Source organism: Mchenga conophoros, linkage group LG14 (genome assembly GCF_057382185.1).
Source record: "Mchenga conophoros isolate Kocher_MC1m ecotype Shallow Benthic linkage group LG14, M_conophoros_male_GT1.1, whole genome shotgun sequence".
Taxonomy (NCBI): Eukaryota; Metazoa; Chordata; class Actinopteri; order Cichliformes; family Cichlidae; genus Mchenga; species Mchenga conophoros.
The window spans coordinates 4,465,249-4,493,151 of NC_140539.1; the positions used below are offsets into that span (position 1 = coordinate 4,465,249).

General features: G+C 38.8%; 1 protein-coding gene and 1 pseudogene across 3 annotated transcripts in view; one reads left to right on the forward strand and one right to left on the reverse strand.

Annotated features, from left to right (window-relative positions):
- sez6b (seizure related 6 homolog b) overlaps positions 1-27,903 on the reverse strand; it is a 240,620-nt gene that overhangs the window by 183,088 nt on the left and 29,629 nt on the right. The gene's annotated exons all lie outside the window — the stretch shown is intronic.
- Positions 901-24,988, forward strand: LOC146559111 (uncharacterized; annotated as a pseudogene).

The following is a 27,903-nucleotide window of genomic DNA, read 5'->3' on the forward strand; positions in this document are numbered from 1 at the left end:
GGGCTTTGGGGTCCTTAGGGACTAGTAAAGCGCTATACAAATACAGGCCATTTACCATTATCCTTATTGCTGTTTTAGAGGAGCGGTGCTTCAAAGGATAGCTGCAGATTTCTGTCAGAATCTGCAGATTATACAGTACAAATAAATTGTTCCCGTTTCTCCAGCGTTGTCTTCCCAACAGTTTCACTAACATCTACACTGGATGGCCAGGAAGCGTTCGCGATGTCTTCTCGGGCACTTCTCCGGCACTTTTCTGGCGCCGATAATTGGCGTCTGTCTTGTGTCAGTGACGTAAAAGATGGATTTAATGCGACATGACCATTCACACAGCAGTCGCTTTCTAAAACATCAGATATGTATCGGATTCAGTACCACATACGAAAGTGACCTGGATCGGATTTGAAAAAATCGGATTTGTGCTGTTCACACTGTCATACCATGATCGGATATGGGTCGCATAGGGTCAAAAAATTCAGATTTGATGCGCTTTCACCTGCAGTGTGAACGTAGCCTTAGAGTTTATGTTTAAACTCAAGATTTTTTAATATGCTTTTTGGAATCGGTCAGTTAGTAATTGTTAACTGACCATGAATATGAATGTGAGCGGCATAAATGGCTTTCTATCTCTGTCTGTTGTGACAGATTAACGACCAAACATACATTCTCAGTGATGGGTACATAAGGGTGTCCATAAGTGCAACACGACACCCTATGCCGCAGGTGGATGATGGATTTTGTAATCGTATCACCAGACCTGCGGCCATATGCTCTGGACACTCGGATAAAGAGAGGGGCTGAGCTGTCAACTGATCACCACCTGGTGGTGAGTTGGATCAGGTGGTGGGTGAGGATGCAGGACAGACTTGGTGCAACTAAACGTATAGTGAGGGTGCGCTGGGAATGCCTGGCAGAGGCTGCGAGATCTTCAACACATACCTCTGGCAGAGTTTCAACAGCATTCTGAGGGAGACTGAGGACGTTGAGTCTGAATGGACCATGTTCAGCACCTCCACTGCCAAAGCTGCTGCAGACAGGCAGCAAGGTGGTTGGTGGTTGGTGCCTTGCGGCCGCAAGGTGGTTGGCACCTGTCATGGTAACCCCTTAACCAAATGGTGGACACCAGAGGTGAAGGGAGCTACCCGGCTGAAGAAGGAGTCCTATTGGGCTTGGTTAGCCTATGGGACTTTGGAGGCAGCTGATAGTTACCAAAAGGCCAAGTGGAACACAGCTTGGGCAGTAGCTGAAGCAAAAACCTAGGTGTGGGAGAAGTTCGTGGGAGGCCATGGAAAAAGACTTTTAGGCTGCCTTGAAGAGATTCCGGCAAACCATCAGGCAACTCAGGATGGGAAAGTGGTGCTTTACCTGCACTGTGAATAGTGAGGGTCGAGCACTGCTGACTTCAACTGAGAACATTGTTGGGTGAACAAGATGGAACAAGATCGTGAATGCAAGCGGCAGAAATGAGCTTCCTCCACAGGGTGGCTGACCTCTTCCTTAGAGATAGCATTCAGCCATCCAGGAGAGGCTCAGAGTAGAGCCACTGCTCCTCCACATTGAAAGGAGCCAGCTGAGGTAGTTCGGGCATCTGAAAAGGATGCCTCCTGGGCACAGTGTTCCAGGCATGTCTTACTGGGAGGAGGCCCCAGGGTAGACCCAGGACAGGAGAGATTATATCTCTCAGCAGGCCTGGGACCGCCTTGGTGTTGGAGGAGGTGGCTGGGGAGAGGGAAGTCTGGGCTTCTCTGATTAGGCTACTGCCCCCGCGACCTGGTACCAGATAAGCAGAAGAAGACTGATGGATGGATGGATGGAGGATGGATGGATGGATGGATGGATGGATGGATGGATGGATGGATGGATGGATCAGACTTTGTGGGATGTCAGTGTTTTCCTTCTTCTCATATTGTTCCACTTTCCAGCCTCCATTGTAAAATAATTAAAACAAGCAAAACCACCGAAAGTGTTTTTAGAATAAAATAAAAGGTTTTGGGGGTGGAGAGATTAGGAAAAGAGAAAAGATAAGTAAATATCTTTATACAGAGAGAAATCTGGCCAAGTTATAGAGAAAGAACAGAATTCCATTTGAGGATTCAATGCAGTAATCCCTCTTTTTTCATTCACAACCCCTACTGTCTCTCCATCTCTGGTCCATAGCACGACACAGCTGCTGTCATTAATTTTGTAGAATGGAGTGAAGATGAGAGAGGCAGCGAGTCACAATTTTCACAGCCACATATATGGAGCAAGGCCCACTTTCATCTCTCCCAGACAAAAACACAAAGATACTATCTGTTATGCCTGAAACCCATTTCTTTGTAACATTAGGGGCTGAAATGGGGTCCTTCAAAAGACCCGTGGGTCTGGAATCATAAAAAGTCTGTGTGGCACTGACTGATTCACCTTCACCTTAGTGTTTTGAATCACCATCTACTAAGGAGAAACTGAGCACAGTGATGAGCAAGATGGTTCCAGTGAAAAAGACTATATTGACTGTTTTGAAGCAATTCTTCATAAGTCAACAAATAAAATTCTTTGAAGTAAATTTCAGTAAGCAGCACACTGCACTGAATTAGAATCAGAATACTTTATTAATCTCAGAGGAAATTATGTGGTCACAGTTGCTCCAAGACAGTAAGAACATATAATAACTAGGGATGGGTACCGGTTCTGACATAAACGGTAGTAACCAGACTGAAAAGCAGCTCACATTTCGGTGCTTTTTTTTTCCTGAGATGTCATACACTTTGGATTCCAGCCAATCATTTTACCTTTGCGAGCGTAGTAGGCGGGCCCAGGTACGTACGTTCTTTTAGAGCAGAGCTACAGATTAAAAACACCCAAAGTGAAGCGGTCAAAGTCTGGCTGTACTTCACAGCAAAAGATGCAAACTCAGCAGCCTGCAACAAGTGCTTTAAGGTGATACTGTGATACTGTCAAAGGAGGTAACACCTCGAATCCAATGAAACACCTGGCGACGTATAACATTTTGTTAAAAGCTGAGAAATGCGCCGTATTTGATAGCTTGCTGCGAGACCTCACACCGAGCACATCTAATGCGCGTGGGTTGCCTGTTATCTGACTCGGAGTTAGCAACATCCCCCAAGAACCCGAAGAGGAGAGTTCTGGCTCCTAGCCCTGCCAGTGTAGCAGAAATGATGACGGATGATGATGCAGCAGCAGCCGTTCTTCGTGAGTAGCTTAATGTTGTTCGTGTGTAATTTACGTTGAGTAGGCTAACCACGTTATTACATTAATGCATGTAAGGTGAACTAGCAAACATCATCATAGCTACATGCAGCTGTCTTCTTGTTTGATGGCAGATACTCCCTTCACCCTGGCCAAAAAGGCTAAAATGACCAAAGAAAAAGTGGAAAACAGTTAAACATGAGAGGTTTTTGGACAAAGTTTGTGTTTTTTCCATTGTTTAAGCACTGCTTCCAGCCAAGAGTGATGCCATATATGCCACATAGCTGCAGAAAAGGCTAACATTGTTATCTTTTTACAAAAAACAGCTGAACATGAGAGGTTTTTGGACCAATTTTGTGTTCTTCATTCTTTAAGCACCGGTTCGAGCACCGTTTAAGCACCAGTTTGGTACTGGTATAGGATAAAACCTAAACAATACCCATCTCTAATAATAACAAGTTAAAGTACCAATTAAACCATACAGTATTTATTACACTATTACCAAATATTACAAAACAGCTCTAATAAATACAAAAAGCTCTGAAATATAAATATCCCTCTCTGTTACAAAAAATTGAATATAGTTGGGGCTAATTTGTTGGCAGTTAAAAATACAGTTTAACTTCTGATGAAATTCTCAAGTCGACTTTTAAGTCATTAATTAATCCATCTAAATTCCAAATAAAAAACACCGACAAACGTTTTGAATGCCAAACCAAGACTATGTACAGCTATATCAATTTACAAACTATTATTGACTAAAATGATGTTCAAGTACAATTTCAGTTTTTGTTTTTATTGCAACACATGTAGTTACTCTCATGTACAACAGATAGGGATTAAAGGAAAAAAAATAGTGTCCGTGCTAGAAGAGGAATCATTTCCTTAATTTCCTGTGTTTACACATACACGCACGTGCGCACACACACACACACGCACGCACGCACGCACGCACGCACGCACACACACACACACTACTTTTAACTCCAAAGCATCTACTGAACAAGTTGTGCATCCTGAGTAGCTGCATGTGACTGTTCAGACAACATCTGTGTTTCTGAACCAGTGAGCTCACATCACTCCACCCCACAAAACTGTCCATCACCCTGTATACAGCCAACATTAGCAGAATTGTCTGAAAGTCACTGTAGGTGGCATGAAGCTAATCTGTACCTGAAGCCTGAAGTATAGAGCACGAAGCGGAAGGGTGATAAAACCTTTTGGTCCTCCTGTATGTTGGTGTAATAGCAGATATCATGTCTTTCCTTTGCATGTGTCCTGCAATGGTTCCATCCCAAGCCTCCCTGTTGTTATTTTGTTGACTTTGTTCTCCAGCTTCACTCTTTTCTCTATACCACTTTAATTTTAAGCCACCTCTGTACACATTTGCACACTTCTTTGTTTCCACTCTTTTCATCCTAATTCATTTTCACTTTAATGTCTCTTTTAAATCCAGTTTTGCTGCTGGGAGCAGCAGACATGCTTTTGGGGGGCAACATAATCCACACAGAAGTTCCAATTCACTCTGTCAGATTGTCAGTATTGTCTCCATAAAGACTGAAAATAAAAACACAGGCAGTGGTCTCAAAGCATCTCTGTATAGTCTCCTCAGCATTCTGTTGTTACTGGGATTGCACCAGCAGTTGTGGACATAAAGAACAATTCTTCCTCGTCTTTTCTTCTTGCTCTTGCCAGGGTGTCTGAATTCTCTTACACAGTGAAAACTAGCTAATGCTTGCTTTAACCTTGAGCGGGGGTAGTGAGAAGGCAATCTGCAAGCACTCACAGACTGTCTGTCTACCTGCGTGGAGATGATTTGTCATAGGCAGTGTCAAAAACTTGTGATACAACCGGTTGGTGGGCTACTCTTGCTTATGTGGTTGGTCTGTTGGCTGGATGTAGAAAAATGTAAAGATGAAAGACAGAATTTAAAACTGATTGTTAAAACAATAAAAAACAAAACAAAAAAACACCCACAGTCACTGTCTGTACTTTTGATGCTGTATTTTTTATTTTTGATCTATTTTTTTGTACTTCTCCCATTCTTGTTGAACTCCAGCGTTTCTCCCTTCCCTGTTCTGGGCCAATTGTGAACCAGTCAGCATTTGACTGGTGATATACACGTCGAGCAACTTGCGTTTTGGATTCTGAGGGATAGCTTAAGAGTGCAGGAAATTTACGGAAATCTGTATGCAGCTGGACGTGTTTGCAGGACCATAAACTACATTTGAGTTCACAGTCAAGTCTGCATTGTTGTTTTCCTGCCATGACACACATGGCACGCTCATAGAAACTTTCTCTCTCCTTGTTAACAATCCTAGTTTGTCCATCTTGCCTAACATTCCCCATTATTATCGACAAAAGCACTGGCCAGAGCTTTCTCTTCCTCAGTCATCTTCCTTTTTGAAAAACTCCAAGATCCAAAAGTGGCCAATAGCATGCTGTTGTGGGAGTTATGGCATATGCCAATGCTGCAATGGTCAGCCAGTTAGTCAGCCAATAAGCAAGCTGTTTGATCCTGCTGCTGCAGTGTTCAACCATTGTCTATGCATGCTAACTGTATGCCTCTTAGCTTTTTGCCTAAGAATTATACACAAAGATTTTTTTTTAAAGAAGAAGAAAACAGACTAACACACATTAACTTCTTAAAGAGGCAGGCTGCCATTTCCAACTCTGTTTTAGACCAAACTTCAAATTTGCAAAGAAAATACATATTTTAAGATCTCTCCATGTTAAGCCAAAAGTTAAAAAATTTAATTTATTTAAAAGCCCTCTTTCTTGCTATTTTCCAGACATTTCAGCTGCACCTCACAGCCCTGATCAATGGATAAAAATCACAATTAGTTTTTTTTTCTGAAAAAAGTCTAAATAAATATCATTTAATATGCATTCCTTGGAAAAATGTACTTGCAGTATATTTTCATATATTTCCTTCTTAGGTTTTCAATTTAAAATCCTTAAAGGCTGATTTAAGCAATAGTGAATGTTTTGATAAATCAGTGACTGATGAAAGCATTTTGTTTTTAACGGTGTCTATATGAACCTAGCCAACATCTTTGTTTAGCTGAGTTTGTAGTAAGCTGTTTCCTCCGATGCTCCTTAGTCATTTAGTAAGATTAGAAGAACATGCATGGCACACTCTTTATGATGCATATCAACTCTCCTCAAACTGTGAAAAATCATTGTGGTGCATTTAACATGTATGTATGTATTAGGTTTGTTTAATTTGCTTTTTCATCTGAATGTCCTATTATTAACATTCAAAATAAATACCAATAAAATCCTGGCTTCAGTGACAGCTGTATAAGTTTTGCTTTAGTTTCTATAGAAATGTATTTTTATTTATTACATGTACACATGATTTTGAACATAAAAAATAAGGAGAAAATACTTTACGGCAATATGATGACATACAAAAAAACACAAGCCTTAAATCAATATATGGCAGGTTTAGAAGCAATAATGTTGTTCCCTGGGAGGGGAAAAAAGACTGCAAAAGAATGGCTTTTCCTTGAAGCCAGCTCTATTTCCACTGCTGGGAACACTGCTGATTCTGCGCTGTGTTCCACATGGCTGCCCTCCTTCACCAAGCTGACAGCCACAAAAATGAGTGTTTACTGCTCTCCGGCAGAGCAAGATAAACTCACAGATGGGCCTCTCCACTCCAACAGGTCGAGAGGAGGCACCTCAGCATGGTAGAAGCTGGATGAAGATGAAGGGGGGCCTAGGTGATACAGAGTTGAAGGGAGTAGGAAGGCGACACAGATAGGCGGGTTTAGAAAGTGGCAACTGGCAACATTGGCACCAGTTCAACATCAATTGTTGTTCAATCAGGTTCTCACCAACACATTGCATAAATGCTTGCTCTGCTCTGAGGTCAACCTTATCTGCCATGTAGTTAATTTAAGTTTTAAAATACATCACCACTGTCACACTGCGTCACAAATGCCTTATAAGACATATCCTGTATCAGTTACAGGTGACTTTGTATTTTTCTACGTAAATATACACCCAAGCAACAACAAAATCCCAAACAAACAAAACCAGGAAACAAGTTAACTTTCCAAGATATCTTTGTCATTTACAGTATGTTCAAATTAACTTCATCTGATGATGTGTACCTTAAATCCTTTTCAGATAGTCAGTTATATGTTACATCATCTGGGGACTCATCACCACTGGTAAGCCTGGAAATGGAAACGAAGCTTCTAATGTGGCTAATGTTTTAAAAAAGTAATGTAATGTGTGTGTGAATGGGTGAATGACTGAATGTAGTGTAAAGCGCTTTGGGGTCCTATGGACTAGAAAAGCGCTATACAAATGTAGGCCATTTACCATTTACAGCCATTATCCACAAATGGCGAGAACATGGAACAGTGCTGAACCTTGCCAGGAGTGAACGGCCGACCAAAATTACGCCAAGAGTGCAACAACATCCAAATAACTGCATGCCTCACTTGCCTTAGTTAAGGTCAGTGTTAATGACTCCACCATATGAAAGAGACTGGGCAAAAATAATCTGCATGGCAGAGCTCCAAGACAAAAGCTACTGCTGAGCAAAAGGAACATAAAGACTCGTCTCAGTTTTGCTAGAAAACACCCAAGACTTTGGGGAAAATATTATGTGGACTGATGAAACAGAAGTTGAACGTTTTGGAAGGTGTGTGTCCCATTACATCTGGAGTAAAAGTAACACAACATTTCAGAAAAGGACCATCATACCAACAGTAAAATATGGTGGTGGTATTAAATTAATGCATGGTGGAACTTGATTAATGAAAACATTCTTGGCAAATGCTTTCGCTTTCGTCCGTCTTGCGCCGTTCCAAGAATTTCACCTCTAGCGGCACAATACGGGGCTGTTTTGCTGCCTCAGGACCTGGAAGACATGCTGTGGTAAATGGCACCATGAATTATGCTGTCTACCCAAACAACCTGAAGAATGTCCAGTCGTCTGTTTGTGACCTCAGGCTGAAGCGCACTTGGGTTCTGCAGCAGGAACAATGACCCAGAACACACCAGCAAGTCCACCTCTGAATGGTTTAAGAAAAACTTTAGAAAAAACTTTGGAGTGCCCTAGTCAAAGTCCAGACCTGAATCTATTTGGGATGCCTTGGCATGACCGCAAAAAGGTAGTTCATGCTCAAACCTTCCAATTTGGCTAAATTACAGCAATTTTGCAAAGATGAGTGGGCCAAAATTCCTCCACAGCACTGACAAAGGCTGATTGCCAGTTATCACACTTGATTGCAGTTGTTGCTGCTATTGTTATTAGGTTAGGTGGCAATCCCTTTTTCACACAGGGCCATGTAGGTTTGGATTTTTCCCCTTAATAATAAACACCCTCATTTAAAAACTGAATTTTGTGTTTACTTGTGTTATCTTTATCTAACATTTAAATTTGTTTGATGATTTGAAACATTTATGTGTGACAAACGTACAAACAAAATAGGAAAGCAGGAAGGGGACAAACACACTTTCACACCACTGTAGATAGATGTTCATGAACGGAGTCTGAAGCAGACCGTTTTTATTACTGTGGTCAATGTAAAAACTCTAAATTAATTATAAACTTAAACAAAACAAGTTTAGAACGTAAGAATATTCTAACTTTTAAATAAAAGTAATACGCCCAGTATTCTCAGTCTTATGTTTCCTGTTCAGACACAGGTGTTTGACAGGTGAATCAAACAATACAAAAGGTGTGTCTCAAAATTAAATTCCCCTTCTACTTAGTGCTTAATGTGTTTCCATTTAACTTCAGTATTAAATATGAAACAGTCTCAACATGCAACAACACAAAATGCTGTCAATGTATAAAATAATAAATATTTCTAAGAAAGCAGTTTACTTTGATGACAGAGTCTTTCTACTCTCCTGCAGGCTCCCAGCTGCAGAGCATCACACCTCTTTTAGGACCATTTGCAAACCTTCAAACAGAGAAAGAGGCAAATCTGTTACGTTTACTGGGATGAGCAGCAAACGTTCAAGGTTGAGGGGTGGCTGTAGCTCAGGAGGTAGAGCAGGTCATCTTATAATTGGACAGTTGGTGGTTTAATCCCTGTTTGCTTCACTTTGCATGCTAAATATCCTTAGGTGAGATACTCCCGAGTCTGTTTCTCCATCAAAGAGTGAATGTTAGATAGAAAGCACTTACAGATAGAAAAAAGTGAATGAGGCATGTTGTATAAAGCACTCTGAGTGCTGACATAGAGTAGAAGAATAATATATATCTATATCTATATACATATATAAGAACCAGTCTGAGATTAAGGCCTTTATACACTGGATATGTGAAATATATTATTATATGATTTTTCATGCACAATATTTTGTGCATGAAAAATCTGAAATTGGGACTTCTTGATCCTGCTCTTCACAATGAATGCATTATTTAGCGGGATAAATTTGCAGGTAAAATTAAAATTTGAATAATCAGATCTGACCAATCAGACAATCTGACCAATCAGCTACAGTGCACGTGTTGCTAAATGCAACAAACAACAAATGCAAGACAAAAGTTCAAACTGTCATCCTGAAATATGTACAAAAGTGGTCGTGGTTTAAGTTCTCCCCGCTGCTGCCATCTCCTATCTTGTTTTGATGAACTCGGAATGTCCACTTTCTAAGGATACTTTTTTTGGAAGTAGTGTAAGTAAGTAATGCTTTCGGTGTGTATAGAGGTTACACGACATGTTCGGATCTGAAAAATTCAGAATTTCACGTTGGTTTTTTTTGCAGTGTGTTCAGTGTACCCTTAAGAGGTAATAGATATGCACAGATGAGCAAGCTCTGTAATATGTTTTAGAGTAATATGTCCCACAGGTTCTGTGAGTGAAGGTTAAGATGGTTGTTTTCAGTCCTGGAGTGTGGCTCTTCTCTATCATTCCATCACAATAGCACCATCGATTACTAAGCCAATAAACCGTGTGTGAAATGTCTCCCTCTATTCCCTTCGTAACTGCAGGATGTAGCAGACAGCTGATCTTTCTTCTTTCAGCTTGTTTAACATGCAGTTAAACAAGCTGAAAGAAGAAGCTGTACAACTGACCTTTGTGTAATTCTGAAGTTAACAATCAGATAAATGGTTACATATAGCAGGAAAAATTCTAAGGTTTTTTTAATTTTAGTTTTTTTTATGAATCTCCTGATGTTCTGAATCTGGTTCATTTATATTTTGTTTAGTTAGGAGAAGTTTTTCTTGTGAAACATTAGCGCTAAGTGGCATTATGAAAGGTTGAAATGGAACCCAGCAGTCTGGGTTCAGTAATTTGCGCAAGAATAGTTTAATTTATGTGGAGAAGCCAGGTATGGACCTGCTCCTTAGCTAGCTAGTTAGCTAGCTAGATCATTCCATACTGTAGCATTCTTTGATTCTTTGTGTTATGGTTATAAAATGGATGACCAGAATAGGACCAGCTTTAACCTGAAACTATCACAGAGGGGATGGTAGTGGTGGTAGGGGGCCTTAGAGAGCTACACTCAGATGTGCTTGTAGCTGTTCGAGGAATCACGCAGCCTGACAAGTGTGAAATTTGAGTAAAGCCAGTGAAGTGAAACGAAAAGGACTGTTGACATCCAGAGAGTAGAGAGAGCCCAGATGAAACACAGGTGCTGTAAAAGACCTTTGAACTTAAGAAGGAAAGGGACACTGGCAGCAACAAGGGTACTCAGGAGGAAAATAAGTCTTACACCTGCCAGAATTGAGGCCATCCTTGCTTTCCCACGTGCAATTTTTAATCAGTAAAGTGCGAGAGAAAGATAGCCACAGGGATTAATCGCAGAAAAACAAACAAACAAGCAGGCTGTATGTTTAGGGGTGAATTTAACTATCATTTCTAACAGCAAAGCCATTAGAGGAGGGTGTTTAGAAGTGGAATGAAAAGTGGCGGTATCTCACTTTGGTGTGATTAAAATACTCCCCCACTAAGCAATCTGCATATCAGAGCAGTGACCAGAATAATTCAAATATTTGAATTTGGTTCAAAGCGTGGGCGGCATGTGAGAACCGCTTTTGAATCACCAGGAGTAAAAATCCTTCATTTGCCTTTTGTCTAAGAAGAAGAACTCGTAACTGTCCCATGCGTCTTATCAAGGTGTCAGACAAAACCTGGGCAGAACTACACAATGATTTCCGCAACACATAGAAGATAACTGACAGCAGACAAACGTTGATCCAGTTTGAGATGGGCATGCAATCTTGTCCCCTTGAGTCCCTCTTCTTGCTGTGACAGGCAGCCACACAGAATGGCGATAACAAAAAAGTGAATTCAGAGCTGGGAAACCCTGCTGCAGTCTGTGTGGATACATTTCTCTCAGCAGTATGCTGGTTGTGAACAAGCACATCTGAAAATCGAGAAAAGATGATGCTGGTATGACAGATTCACCAGCACTGACAACTTGTACAAATATAGAGTCAAAAGACAGCAGCAGTGCATAGCTGCTGCCTGTAGCCTTTTGTAAAATGACAACCTGAATGGCTTTCTGGTATCATTTTCATATGCTGTTTTTTACCATGTTGTCTGCATAAGATTTAACAGATGAAGAAATGTTTTTGAGTAGCTGACGGTATAGTTGATTCACAATCATACACATTTATTTTTTGATAGATTTTTTACAATTTAAAGTGAATGTTAGATACAATGTTATTTTTGTTTGTTTGGTTGGTTGTTTATTAATGTTGTTAGACAGACCCTGTTAGATTTTGTTACAAAAAAAGCTCTGAAACACGTTAAAGCCTTTGCACAGTGTTTATGCATTTGGAAACTGCTTTTCAGTCAGTCTGCACTCAGTCGGACCCCCTTCAGTTAACACAAACGTGTGTAGTAATGTTCATGATGTCCTAAAGTCTATAAACTCAATTAACGTTACACTACTGTCACACTTATTTTTGATGTAAACTACTCAAAAATTGTGTATGCCAAATTCAACTGAGAGCTCTAAATGCAGCTTCATGACTTTTACCTGCCTTATTAGCAGTGAAAGCAATAAAGCTTTAATTCAAGCAGATAAGAAAAGTTCCACTAAGATATAATAATGCTGCATAAATATGTATATGTGTATTTTATAAATACATAATCAATATACAAAGACTTTTGATGGCAAAGGTTTCACTGTGTTACAGTATTACTTCTTTATTCCATCTGGCTGAAACTAACCAGAAGCATGTATTTACATTCACAAAAAATTGCAGAGCTCTACTTCAACTGTGATGAAAACATTCTTAATTCATGCCAGCAAAGTTCTGGGTCTAACTCAAGAAAGCAAACACAATTACCAAATCAATTATGTTCCGCTGATTACTCTTGATTTATAATTACTGAGCTCAGGGCCCACTCTGCTTTTCAGCATTAATTCAATAAGCTTGTGTGCACGGCAAACTGCTTTGCACTCAGTCTGAGTTGATTGGCTTGATTGGCGGTTGGCAGGCTGTTGGCAGGTTCAGGTCCATGTCCTTTATTGCCTGTCTAACAAACAAGAAGGCCCATACTTATACAGTTGGACTGGCAATCTGAGATAGCAGAAGTTTACACAGTGGGAGTGCTGGAAACAGAAGCTACTTTGCACTGGTGAGATGAGCAGTGAGAAAAGCAAGACAAAAGACACAGCTCTGAAAACAAACTATGGTAGGAATGGCTTTCTATCAGTTCTTTTTTGGACTAGCACATTATAGGCAGGCAGAGAGTTGTCAATAGTGTGTGTGTGTGTGTGTGTGTATATATATATATATATATATATATATATATATATATGAGAGAGAGAGAGAGAGTCCTCCTCAAAGACAAGTCACAGGAGTCACAGGAGGACAGAAGTATATCACAATTTGAAAGGAGAGCAACAATAGATCAGTTACAGACTGAATAAATAATTCAGTCTGCAGCATCAGCAAAGCAGATTTTTATGAAGCCTCAGAAGTCAAGGTGACACCTGCAAGGAAAATTCACTCTGTCAACTTCATGTAACTCAAAATGTGATTTTTTTCACATGACATTACTCTGTCAAAAAATAAGCATTTTAATAAAAGGAAATTTTTAACTCACAAAGTTGAAAAGAGGACAAATAAGTCTTTCAAGGACTGCAAGTCCTTGTCCCAGTGTGAACAACTCACCCAGGAGGCATTCACGAGGCATATATCAGATACCCAAACCACCTCAACTGGCTTCTTTCGATTTGGAGGACCAGCAACTCTACTCTTGAGTCCCTTGAGTCCAGGGTGGCTGGCCTCTCCATCTCTAAGTGAGAGGCCAGCCACCCTTCGGAGGAAGCCCATTTCCACCGCTTGTATCCACAATCTCGCTATTTTGGTCACTACCCACAGCTAGAGACCATAGGTGAAGGTAGCAACATAGATCGACTGGTAAATTTAGAGCTTCTCTTTTCTAACCAAACACAATGCTGAAATAGCCCAAAAAGTGTGACACCTTAAGAAGCTGATCGTAGACAACATTTTTACAAATGACATTGAAAATAAGACTGTAAGTGGACTCCTGATTAACGACATAAGTGACCATCTTCCAATTTTTACAATCTATGATAGGAATTACAAGATCAATAAAATGGACAGTAAAAAAGAGTACAGGCGAGTAAGAACAGAAGAAAGAATGAATGCATTTAAAAAAGATTTATTGAAAGAGAACTGGGGTGAAGTATATCAGGAACATGACGTTAATAGTGCGTATAATGAATTCCTTAGAATATTTACATTACTGTACAATACCAACTGTCCAATAAAGCAATATAGTAGGAAACATAAATATATGAGCTGTCCATGGATAACAAAAGGTCTGCAAAATGCATGTATAAAGAAAAATGCTCTATACAGAGATTTCTTAAGAAAGAGAACTAAAGATTCTGAAATCAGATACAAAAGATATAAAAATAGGTTAACTAATATACTTAGATATAGTAAAAAGGAATACTATATGAAGCAATTAGATATAAATAGAAATAATAATAAAAGATTATGGGAAATACTGAACAGTGTTATAAAATGTGGGACTGGACAAAAGAGCTATCCCAAGTATTTCATTTGTAATGACCATGAAGAATACAATATGGATGTTGTGGCAAATAGTCTCAATGAATTCTTTGTAACTGCTGGACCAAATTTAGCAAGAACAATCACTCATCCTGGGAAAGCACAGGAAAAACCGGATACACTGATAGACAGAAATCCATATTCTATGTTTCTCACAGACGTTGATGAAAATGAAGTTTTTGAGATTGTTAAAAAATGTAAAAATCAGAAATCTTTGGATTGTAATGATATTGATATGATAATGGTTAAAAGAGTCATTGAGGCTATTATAAAACCATTTACATACATCTGTAATTTATCATTTCAAACTGGTCGATTTCCAGACAGAATGAAAATAGCTAAAGTTATACCTCTATACAAATCTGGCAACAAACACCATTTCACAAACTACAGGCCTGTCTCTTTACTACCTCAATTCTCAAAAATTCTTGAAAAACTGTTTAAAAACCGACTGGAAAAATTTCTAGATAAACATAAACTACTCACGAGAGTCAACAGGGTTTCAGATCAAGCAGATCAACATCATCGGCACTATTAGATTCAATAGAATACATCACAAATTCCATAGACAAAAAGCAATATGTGGCTGGGTTATTCATAGACTTGACACAATAGATCATGATATATTAATAAGAAAACTGGAATGTTATGGTGTCAGAGGGGTAGCTTTAGATTGGGTCCGGAGTTATTTAATGACAGGAAGCAGTTTGTGAAAATAAATGGTGGTTGCTCCTTATGTATGGACATTGCTTGTGGTGTACCCCAAGGGTCAGTTTTGGGTCCAAAATTCTTCAACTTGTACATTAACGACATCTGTAAAGTGTCCAAAGTATTAAAAATGGTTCTCTTTGCTGACGATACAAACATCTTCTACTCTGGTGATGATCTGCAGAATTTATTGGAGGATATGACTAATGAAATAAGTAAAGTGAAGTTCTGGCTTGATAAAAATAAATTATCATTAAATTTGAATAAATCTAAACTTATGTTATTTGGAAATAGTAGTTTAAATACAAATGCAAAGATTCAAATAAATGGTGTTGATATTGAAAGAGTCAGTGAAAATAAATTTCTGGGGGTAATAACAGATGAAAAACTTAACTGGAGAGCTCACGTAAGATATATTCATTCCATAGTAACACGAAGCATTGCAATACTCAACAAGGCAAAGCAGGAATTAGACAGAACATTACTTCATATTCTCTACTGTTCACTGGTTTCACCATACTTAAGCCATTGTGCAGAGGTCTGGGGCAACAACTATAAAACCACATTACATTCACGTTTTACTCTTCAAAAAAAAAGCAGTTCGAATCATCCACAGTGCAGGTTACAGGAACATACAGACTCACTATTTTTGCACTGAAATATTGATATCTTGTGAAATTCCAAACGGCACAAATTCTATTCAAAGCAAAAAATAATGAACTGCCAGGTAATACTCAGAGTATGTTTTTTGGTTTTTTTTGAACGAAGGAAGCTATAATTTAAGGGTTTTTTGTAACTTCATAACAGGGAAGGTACGTACTACAAGAAAAGGCTTTTGTGTTTCTGTTCATGGAGTGAAACTGTGGAACAGTCTGAATATGGAATTGAAGCAATGTCCAAACATAAAACTGTTCAAAAAGAGTTATAAAAATATGATCTTCTCGAACTACAAAGAAAGGAAACATATTGAAATTAAGTGAATGTCTCTATTTAAAAAAAATTATGATGTGATATTGTAGTATATAGTATATATTATATCAGAAATCTGTTGACTATTCTTATTACAGATTATATCGTGAGGAAGCTGACTAAATATTAACTTATGGTAAAGGGATGGGATTAAATAAGTGTGTACTTCTTCCCACTCCCTTTCAACATGTAAATGAATCAGAACAGTAGCAATATTGAAATGTATTGACTTTTGTATAGTATTTTTTTCTCTCTTATTTTAAATGTACCTGTATACTGTTTACATGTTTGAAATAAATTAACAATCAATCAGTCAAGTTGTTCTGACTTCTATCTTCTGTCAACATCTCACACATACACACACACAGCACTCACAGCAAGGCAATGGAGACATTACGGTGAGTGATGGGCCACACCAGGCTCTCTACTCCACCACCTGTGCACATTAGAGACAACTCCATTTGCTCAGCACACCTCAGCAACACTCCTATAGTGAAAAAATACATGTACAGCAAAGAATTTGGATTCCACAATTCTGACAGTTAAAAGTCAATGTGTATATGTTCTGTTCTTTTTTATTGTCATCTTTTGTAAAGATGTTTTAGTCCAATATCATCTTGTTTCATCCACCAGACTAAGCATTGTCAGCTTCATTAGACACCTGAATGACAAGTTCATATATCCATACCGTGACTTGGTATTCTTCTTACACAGACACCCTGCTGCTGGCTCATCTAAAGTCTGCATGCATTTCTAGCTGCCTGACCACATCAGTATATTGACTTTGAGTACTTGCTATGGAGCAAGCCCCAAAAACACTCCTGGCTTCCATCACAGAAGAATCCTTCTAATAGCTGCAAAACACTGGAACAGCCACATATTCAAAATGTGGGGCTTTCTTTAAAAAAACCTTCCCAACAAATACTTTTCTTTAATTTTCTTCTAAAGGTGAGTAAGTAGAAATTTAAGCAGTCACCTGACTCACTTGTCCCTGCACCAAAGTAATAATATTTTTTTACACCTACCTATTAATTTCTTTTACCTAATGTCCTATTGTGAAATTATATTCCCCCAATATTTACTGCTATAGATGCTATCTGTGATCGTTTCAGTCATCTCAAGTTTACTTAGAGCAGGATAAAGAAAACAGAATAAGTTTGCGGTGAAAGCTTTGTGCTTTACTTATAATGTATTTTGTGGACAGTCACAGTACCTGGTGGTTATGCTTAAGAATGTAATGATAGGTCAAAGTATGGCTAGTGCGTCATACCTTGGACTGACATGAGCTCGTTTTAATTATGATGCAGTGTACATGCTTCCAAAAATACATTTACATTTTTTACATTTGAAGAGAAAAATCTCATAAAATGACGAAATGGAGCCTAACAGGCAGTAAGTAATCAACAGTTCACAGCTATAGAGGAAACACAGGTGCCCAAACAGAAGTTAAGTAATGCTGCTGTTTTGTCTCAGTAAACACAAGAGCCTTAATGGGATTTCACGATTTAGCTTCCAAAGCTAGATACTGCAAATCTCCTACAGAGCCCTGAGTACAGGTAGTGAATGATAATGAAAACACAGGCACAGGCTGTAGAACTGGTCAAAAGACAAATTAAGTTGCAATCACTGCTCTATGGTCAAATTGTCTGTGTCCACTGAACAGGGAAAGAAATGTTACTTAGCCAAACTGGGACTGGAAAGAAATGCATGGCAAAGGAAAACCCTGAACACTTGTTCCCTACAATGAAGTGATCTGGTGCCTCCATGAAATATATTATATCATAATTATATGCATATATGTATTTCATTAGGGTAGGTAAGGGTTACTTTCCAGAGTATTCTTGTGCCTTTGCTGCTATAAAAAAACATCCCAGAAATTTTGCTAAATATTCCATCTACACAGTTTGATAATAATATGCCCTATAAATACAATATACTGATTATCACAAGGATAATATCACAGTGAGACAATATGTAACAGACTGTAGATGTATCAAGTTTGCTCACAAAATACTAGCAAGAGCTGCTATTTCACCAGTGTAGACATACACTCTGTTTTGTTTGTGTCTTTGTTTTTTTCAGCTCTGACAATACATGTATACACTCGGTTGGCCTCAAAGTCTTTTCTCATTTCTGTGTTATGTCTGTCATGTCTGCTCTGCTTTTCCTGAGAAAGATTAATTCTTGGATTTCTTACCTTGATATATTTATAATCATATTTGAATCATTTAAAGCTTTTCAGAAAAATATTTACCTTTTGCAGTTCTTCAGCAAATATCCACTAATGTCACTTGCCTGTTAATGATAGTTTAAATAAAAGACAAAACGCTAATGTCTGCAAAGTGATGTGACTTGACAGCTAATAAATAAACATTTGTGTAGAATTTAGTCTGGAGATTTAACTATGTAACAGGGAAATACTGCAAAAAGACTTATTTGTCCATGTTTGTCTTATCTTGAGTTTTTCCAGTAGAACACTGTGGGTCATCTCTCGGTCATTAGAACACCACATTAGAAGCTTCATTTAAAGTCCAGCTAGTGTTAGTGAGCTGTGTTTAAGGTATGAGTAAAGTCCTCTGGATCTGTGCACTGTGCAATGATTCCCTTTAATTAAAGAGAGTACTGAGCCGACCAGAGGTCTCAAGGGAAAATCCACTGGTCACAGTCAGCTCAAAAAGTCAAACACTGTCACAAGCCAAAGATCTGCTGTAAAGCTCATTAATCTAGTGCAACCTATTTACTGTGAGCCCAAATCCCACCTTTAGGGATTTTGGCTGACCAGTATTCCTTATAATGATATTTGACCTAAAATTTTCAGGGAGATGTAGCGCCTCTCTTTTCACACTATTAAATCAGAAGTCCACCTAGTGCAAGGATGTCAAACTAATTATACATCATGGGTTGCATATATCCCACTTTGATATTAAGTGGACTAGAGCACTAAATCTCACTTTCCAATAAATGTAAAGTTTAAATACACATTTAGCTACAAACAGCTTTCTAATCTATCATATCACTCTATGTCACCCTATGAATTAATTAACCGATATCAAATTCCTACTAATGACTGGACAAAGCCGAATTGAAAGACAACAGAGAGTTACTAATCACAACAGCAAAGGAACAAGCTCTGAGCACAAGATCCATAGAGCCTGGGGTCTACCACATCAGACAAGACCCCAGGTGCAGGCTGTGTAAAGATGCCCCTGAGACAATCCAGCACATAACAGCACAGTGCAAGATACTAGCAAGCAGGGCATACATGGAACCCCATAACCAAGTGGCCGAGATAGTATACAGAAACATCTGTGTTGAATATGGCCTGGAAGTCCCGAGGTCAAAATGGGAGAATCCTCTATGGTGGTTGAGAATGACAGAACTAACATCCTGTGGGACTTTGTGATACAGACAAACAAGCTGGCAAAGATTCTGTGCAGGACCCTCAAGCTCTTCCAACTCAGGCCCTTTTGTAGAGGGTCCGAGCTGAAAGGATAAAGACGGCCCGCTCTGCAGTCGGTTGTATTACAAGCTCCATTCTGTCTGACATCACAGGTTAAGTTTATTGCTTTTGCTTTTATGTCATACCAGGAGGTAGGAATATACCATCCCTGATCTGGTGGGCTGCATTTCAAGTGTCAAACCAAATCTGACCTCATATAAAACACACCTGACACCTTGCTGCTGCAACCTTTGCACACCCAAGTCTTTACACTTCTAAATAAAATTCATAAAGTCGATTTCTCCAGCAGTCATTCTGTCTAATTCTGTGTTGAACAACCTGAAGGGTCAACAGTTTAACACAGTTGGAGTCTAACAGAAATTTATGCTTCTAACAAGCGGCTTCTTTTACAGATATAAAATGAACATCAACTGTGTATTGTAAGAACACCTGGACACCAAAAGCTAGACTGAACAGACTTCTTGTATTCAAACTCTTACTCCTTTGTTTAGTGTAACACTTTAGTAGTTAAAGCAGATCAGAATCAAAGCAAGAACACTCATAAGAAATATTTTTTAACATTTCTTCACAGACTGAAGAAAACCAATGAAATATTACTAAAACTGAATTACATTTTAAGTTTGATGACACAGAATGCAGGACACATAAGCTACTGAACAAAAGATAAGCTTTAATAACTGATTTGCAGATTTATTTGAAACAAGAATCCAGAATACAGACATGAAAGAGGAAAGGAACAGAAAGAAACAGAAAACAATTAGTGATGACCAGTGATGGGAATAACGATGTTACTAACGGCGTTACTTTTTTCAGTAATGAGTAATCTAACTAATTACTATTCCTATCGTTACAACGCTGTTACAGTTACTAACAAGAAAATGCGGTCAGTTACTATTTTTCAACAAACAGACGGTTGAAGCTGTGTTCAGTTTATGTCATCTTATATCAGTTGCACGGAAGTAGCTGTAAGTAATCTGGGCGCTACAGCTTTAACCAGCTGCATGCGCTCCTGCGGACGGTGATCACGATCACTGTCTAGCACAGAGGTTCCCAAACTTTTTTTGCTAGGCCCCTCTTTGTTTTACAAAAAAAATGTTCGCCCCCTACGCGCGCACACACGCACACAAAAACACATCCTCCAACCACACACACCCATATTTTGCTCCATTGCGGTTTATTTCACACCTCAAACATTTGGTGAACAATTAAGCAAATACAAGTAATCTGTAATAAAATAAACTACTAACTCTTTTACGCTATGTCCACACCTACACGGGTATTTTTGAAAACGCAGCAGTTTCGTCCACACGTAAACGGCGTTTCGAATCACCAAAAACTGAGATTAAAAAAAGCTGAGTAGTTGGTCATTACAACAAGTGTTTGTGAACTAAAAATCAAGAATGTGGGATACTGTTTGTCCGTGATTTGAAGAGCCCAGCGCTGCTCCCGACGAAGGGAAAACCAATTCTGCAGGGAGACCTACCTCGGCACTTGTGCAGGTGAAACCAAAGGGAAGATATGCTTCACCATATTTTCTAGTCTTTGGCTTAGAATGAAGTTGGTTTGGAAACATATTCAGCTATGCTTCATCTCCTGCTTTGCGTTTGTGTGGGCGCCCCGTGCTAGCAGTGTCCAAGCGTTGTTTTTCTCCTCCCCCTTTTCATACGCGCCACCCCTGCAATGGCTCTGCGGGCCCCCCCTAGGGGGCAGGCCCCACACTTTGGGAAGATCTGGTCTAGCACAACACACAACACAGACTGATTTCAAAATTACCGGTCATTTCTAAGATTTTAGAAAAGGTTGTGGCTAAGAAGCTTATAGCTGTTCTAGATGAATACAGCGTTCTGGATAAATTCCAATCCCGTTAAATTCAGGATCCAGTTTAAGGTTTTGACCTTGACTTTCAGGGCCCTGCATGGACAAGCACCAACATATATAAGTGAACTTTTGCATCCATGCATTCCCAGCAGGTCCCTGAGGTCATGTGACCAGGGCTTGCTTGCTGTCCAGCACACGAGGCTGAAAACAAAAGGCGACAAAGCTTTTGGAACTGTGGCCCCCAGATTGTGGAACTCTCTCCCTTTGAGCCTGAGATCTGTGGACTCAGTGGTCGCTTTTAAAAAACAGCTAAAAACCCATCTTTTTAAACTTGCTTTTAGTTGATTTTTATTTTTAGGTTTTAGCTTCTGTGAAGCACTTTGTGATTTTTATCTTGAAAGGTGGTATATAAATAAAGTTTTACTTACTTTTACTTACTTACCTGGAGCTAAGGGGGCAAAACAATCGTGTGAGTGCTGCTGTTTGACTGAGGAAGAATAAAGTAGTCGTGGTAAGCCAGTCACACGACCACTTAAAGACAAAGCAACAAGATGATATATTCCAGTTTTTAAATTGTGTTGATAGGCCACGTAAAACCACAGTCATGATAAACAATATATACGTGGCGTTTTTACTGTCTAAGGACAGCGCTAGCAAGCACTCTCTGCTTATGACCAACCCCCCCCCCCCCCCCCCCCAAAAAAAAAAAAAAACAGGGGAAGTTTTAGGAGTGACAGAGAGAGAGAGAGAGAGAGAGAGAGAGAGAGAGGGAGAGAGAGAGAGGGAGAGCAAGTTTTGAGTTGTGAGAAATTTGTAACATTTAGCATGTTTGGAGTGTGTAGTTAATGTGTTGTCTTGTAGTTAGTGTGTAGTGTTGTGGATAGTTTTGTGTTGTGTGTCAGAACAATGAGGCGACTGCTGTCTCCAGGTAGAAACAGGAGTGATACACCTGCTGCTGTCAGACCTGCAGGTATCAGGCTGTGACGTTCTCCTTTATAGTGGACAGAAAAAAATTTTTTGGAGTGGCACAAATAATTTGTGTGGCATCTTATTGAATGCAGAACAGCTGATTGTTCTGTAAATACTTTGAAATGGTTATTTAAAAAATCAAGGTAAAAGGTAAATGGATGCAAATAACTTTGTTGTTTGCAAAACTTGTGCATAGGATTTTAAAATTAACAATTTATATTTGCATTTAAAGTTATCAAATATGATTCATTAAACATGTTTGTGGTTGTTACAGTAAAAGTACTTTTTCTACTCGGATTTTATGTTTTTTGTCTGATTTTAGATCAATTGTGGTAATACAGTATGTCAAAAATGAAAACATAACTGTAAATTCAGACACGTGAGGCTGTGCTGATGATACCAAACAAGGCTAAGTAAATAATTTTTAAAGGTAAAATGTGGAGGGAAAATCAAAAGTAGTTAAAAATGGCCAATTATACCCTGGACCAAAGAGGGTTAAACAATTTTTTTTAAAGTAACGCAATAGTTACTTTTCAAGTAATTAATTACTTTTAGAATATTGTAACTCAGTTACTAACTCAGTTACTTTTTTGAAGAAGTAACAAGTAACTATAATTAATTACTTTTTCAAAGTAACTTGCCCAACACTGGTGATGACCAGAGATGGGCAGTAACGCGTTACAAGTAACGCGTTACTGTAATCTGATTACTTTTTTCAAGTAACGAGTAAAGTAAGGGATTACTATTGCAAAATCGGTAATTAGATTACCGTTACTTTCCCGTAGGAACGCTGCGTTACTGCGTTACTAAAACCGTGATTTTTTTTGCGAGAATGTCTCATGACAGTGACGTAAGCAAGTGCGACGTTGGTGACAGCAGCTGTGTGCAGATCAACAATGGATAATATATCGAGTGCGGGAGAGAGTATGAGCGTGCAGCGTTTAAAGTGTGGAAGTACTGACCTTACTTTGAGTTTGATTCCATAAAAAGTGACAAAAACATTAGCGTCCATCGTGCGTGGGAAGAAAACTTCTTTTTACAGCGAAAAAAACCCCTAAACTTCCGAGCAAGCACCGAGTAGCTACGACGTGATGGGAAACTCACAGAGACACTCGCGCGGATTCTTCAACTGACCGCAGCACACCTACACCAGGGTAACCCTCCGCCTACCCTGCTCCTGCTTTACAGGTGAAAATAGAGCAAAAGGACCGCTGAGTCTTTGACTTTATTTATTTTCTGCTGTGTTTTACTTGCATCTGTTTGAAAGAGTGAGTGAAAACACAAAAAATATTTTATTTTATGTGCTGGAATGTGTAGAAAATAGGTTTAAATGTTAAACTAATTTATTCAAGTCAGAGAATGTTGCATATAATTAAATGTTTTGCTTGATGCATAAAGTTAAAAGATTAAAACTGATAAAACAAGTTAAAAAAAAGAGACTTTTCCATTTGATTACATTTTGTATGATGGATTATGTAGAAAAAGTAGAATTGGGCTGAAAGATCTATCGCTTTATCACCTCTTCAGGTTGTAAATCGTGTTTTTAAAAAGTAACTAAGTAACTAAGTAACTAAGTAATTAATTACTTTTGAAAATAAGTAATCAGTAAAGTAACAGGATTACTTTTTGGGGGGAGTAATCAGTAATTAGTTACTGATTACTTTTTTCAAGTAACTTGACCAACACTGGTGATGACATACAAAACGGGAATAAGATGCAGGTGAAAGTAATCAACAGGTGTCAACAGACAGGAAGCAAAACTAACACAGGACAAAATCTTATTCTCAAAGTAAAACAGAGAAAAACAAGAGAGTAACACTTAACAAGAGAACACAGGGTGTCAAAAGTATAAACACAACCCAAAGACATGCATTTAGTGGGGTTAATCTTTGCTCTCTCTGTGGTAGAGTATCACTTCCTGCTCATGTTCAAACACACAGTCATGTTTTTGTGCAGCTTATCTGTGTAGCCAGTTTAATTAAACTTTAACTTAAAATTTAACTTACAGATAGATTACTTTTTGTTTCATAGTGAGTGTAATCTTCACGTGCTTCATCTGAAGCATACTCTGTGTATTTACTGTGTCTTTAGCGATTTGCTAGCTTAGCTTAGCTCTTAGCCAACTCTCTAGCAGCATGGCCTCTTTATCTGTCCCTCCTGCACTTTCCTGCTCATTGTCCTAGCGGTCATCCTTTGACCGCTAGCTCTCCCCCAGCAGATTGTCACGAACAGGAAGGCTGGCTGATGGTGAAGAGGCAGCATAGTCTTAAACAGAAGCCCCTAGTACACCACCAACCTGTTCATGTGTCTAGCCGTTTTTCCCCACTCAGCGACACACCCACTGGGGATCAAACTCTGGTAATTGGTGATTCTGTTCTCAGACATGCGAAGCTAGAGACACTAGCAACCACAGCCAGTTGTCTTCCAGGGGCCAGAGCAGGTGGCATTAAGGGAAATTTAAAACTGTGGCTAAGGGTAAATGTAAATTCAGGAAAATTATAATTCACATTGGCAGTTATGACACCCAGTTGCGTCAATCAGAGGTCACTAAAATTAATTTTGAACCTGTGTCTAACTTTGCCAAAACAATATTGGAGTCTGTAGTTTTCTCTGGTCCCCTCTCCACTCGGACCAGGAGTGACATGTTTATTCGCATGTTCTCCTTAAATTGATGGCTGTCTGAGTGGTGTCCAAAAAACAACGTGGGCTTTATAGATAACTGGAAAACTTTCTGGAGGAAACCTGGTCTTGTTAGGAGACAAGGCATCCATCCTACTTTACACCGAGCAGCTCTCATTTCTAGAAATCTGGCCAAATATATTAAACCCTGCAAAACGTGACTATCCACAGTTGCAGTCTTACATGCCTCTCTGCAGCTTCTCTCCTCCCATTATCCCCCCAAACCCCCATCCCCTTAGACAAAATCTGGGATCAGACTGTGTTTTAACTAATGGAAAGGTTTCCACATTTATTTTGAAAATTTGACTAATTTTAATTTGGTAGAATTGTGTTCTTTGCTTGCTTTAACCCTTTCACGCATAGTGGTCACTATAGTGGACAGCTATTCAAAGGCTGTTTTCTTGTATTTGTATCAGAGTTGATGGTATACTTGCACATAAACCACTACACTGGACACTAATGTGTCTCTCCATACACATCAATTGTCCACCTGAGTGGACATGTAAAAACCACTCTTTGAAAAGTACATGTTTAAGAAATTGAAGTTCAAAAATCTTTTTTTCATGCCTAAAAATGAATAAAAATACTTAAGAAAAAAAAAATCCTGATTGAGGTTGTCATGCATGCATGACAGGGTTAAAGTACTTTCTTATTTCTCTCGCATTCTGTTCTGGAACAGCTGATAAGTTCATATATAGGCTCATGACATATTTTAATGGAATGTATGAAATGAAGTGAATACAGACTTAATAGCAATCTTTAATTGCATCAGATATCCTGTTAAATATTGATACATTCACTATATATGGCTTTAAAGCACATTTCCCTGTATGCATTTGCACTTAATTACCATCACTAGATGGTCAATTATTTCATTTTACAATTTTAACTTTCACTGAACCTGATGTTGATGTTTCACTCTGCTTTCTGTCTAAAACTCAAATGATTTTTGGAGTCAAGGTTGCTCAGACTCATCCAGAGGAGACACAAGCAGCTAAGTAGCTGCAGCCCCCCACCACCACCACTCCACTCCACTCCTCTCCCTTTCTTCAGCTGCCACCTATCTCATTTCAAGTGATGACTGGAGCACTAAGACAGCAATCAATCAGGAGTAATATGTTTGACTCAGCTAATCAATAGCACCATACAGTATATGTAGGCTAAGAAAAGTAGCTCTTAAATTATTGTGAAGCAGACAAGATCAGAACTGCCTGGAGGAAAGAGAGGTCTCCCTGCTATTAATATGAGAAAAGGAGACATCTCCAGGAAGAGGCTGTTTAATTTATATCTTCTGCTTCAAGCCATTATAGACTCCAATTCAAATCTACAGGGAAATAGAACTCTAGGTGATATTGACTGTAAAATCTGTTCAAGATGTCAACAGAAGTATTGCTTTAGTTACTGTAATTTGTAATATCTCAACACAGGCTTTACACTGCTGCTAGGTAAATGTAGTCCTCTATCAGGGTTGATGATGTTTACCCCCAAAAAATCCCACAGTAAAGCTAATTGAAGTCAATCAGTAATGTTGAAGCAAATGACTAATGGTGATCGTAGCAGCATTAACCGCAGCCCAACCAATCATAATCAAGACGGTGCTGATTAACATGCCGTGCTTCTGCATAAACAACCCTAGTGTTGGCTAACAACAGAAAGCACTCTGCATTAAATAACAATTACGTTTGCTAGGAGTGATTCGGCTGCTTTTTTCCATGACAATCAGAATCGTAAACTTGCAAATCTGGTATGTTCTTTAAATACTAACCCAAATTGTTCCCTTGTTTTACTTTTTTGTCCTTTTGGATTTATATGTGTGCATGCAAAAACTGCCCATAATCCTTCAAATATAGCACAGTCAGTGGTCTCCATTAGGACATCACTGACTGTTGTATGGACTACAAACAAATCTAACAGAAATCAATTTAAAAAGTTCTCCTTTTATCTCAAACAGCATTCTGTCTCACCTGTTATCCATCCTTTACATCACTTCCATCTTGTGGCCACAATTGGCTATTGTCCCTGGAAGCACACTTGTATGGTGGCCCTGAAAGGTCAAATGCACCAGCATAGAGAAAACGCTGCGAAAGCACACAACACAAAACGGACGTTGAATAAAACACAACAGAAATTGAAAATACACAACAAAAACTCAGAAAAGAAAATTTCAAAAAACACAATGGAAGTGTTTTTAAGGGAACCAAAAACGTGAGTTGTGGAAATGATAAGCTAATAGTTAACAACAAATAGCAAACCACAGTATTATACGAATCATGCAATTAAAACACACATTATCTTTTCACCCTCACAACAATGAAGAATCCTTTGTCTCAGTGCAGTCCTTTGAATGGTTTCTGTCCCTTTCGTAGCTGTTCCATCACATTAATATTGCCTCATAACCATTTTTTTCTACTTCTACTATGTTGGTTTTTTTTATTATTATTTCTGTTGTGTTTTATTCAACTTCCACTGTGTTCAGTGTGCTTTTACAGCATTTTTATATTTGCTGGTGTCAAAGGTGATTCTAGGTTCAAACTTTTAGGGGGGCTCAGCTCCTGATTATAATGTCATGCATACAGTGCCTTGTAATATATATTAAGAGAATATGATGTTTGTAATCAGTCCTTTTCACATTTGCAAACCACAGTTCAATTGGATACACATTACAATGTTACCTTCAAAAACAACCTAATTAGTTGCATGACCTATTGTAGTGTCTAAGAATAATTCAGAGAGAACGATCAGAGATTAAAATATATTCCAGCAGTTTTAGTCAAAGCCGAGGAAAAGGCACAGTCATTAAAGAAGTTACAGAACTATTTGTATCAAAGCAGACGAGGTGAGAAACATGCACAACATTATTACAGTCTCTTAACCACATAGAGACAGTCCACCAAATCACAAAGCACTTAAAGTAGCCATCTGAAGTACAGACACAGGAAAATCACCCTGCCACTCCAAATACCTGTACACAAATCAAAATGGTAATAGAGTTGTTTTATAATAAAGCTTTTGAATTCATACAATACAAATCCTCCGTTTATTATGCAGTCTCAGCCCAGAGCATCATGTACCCCAG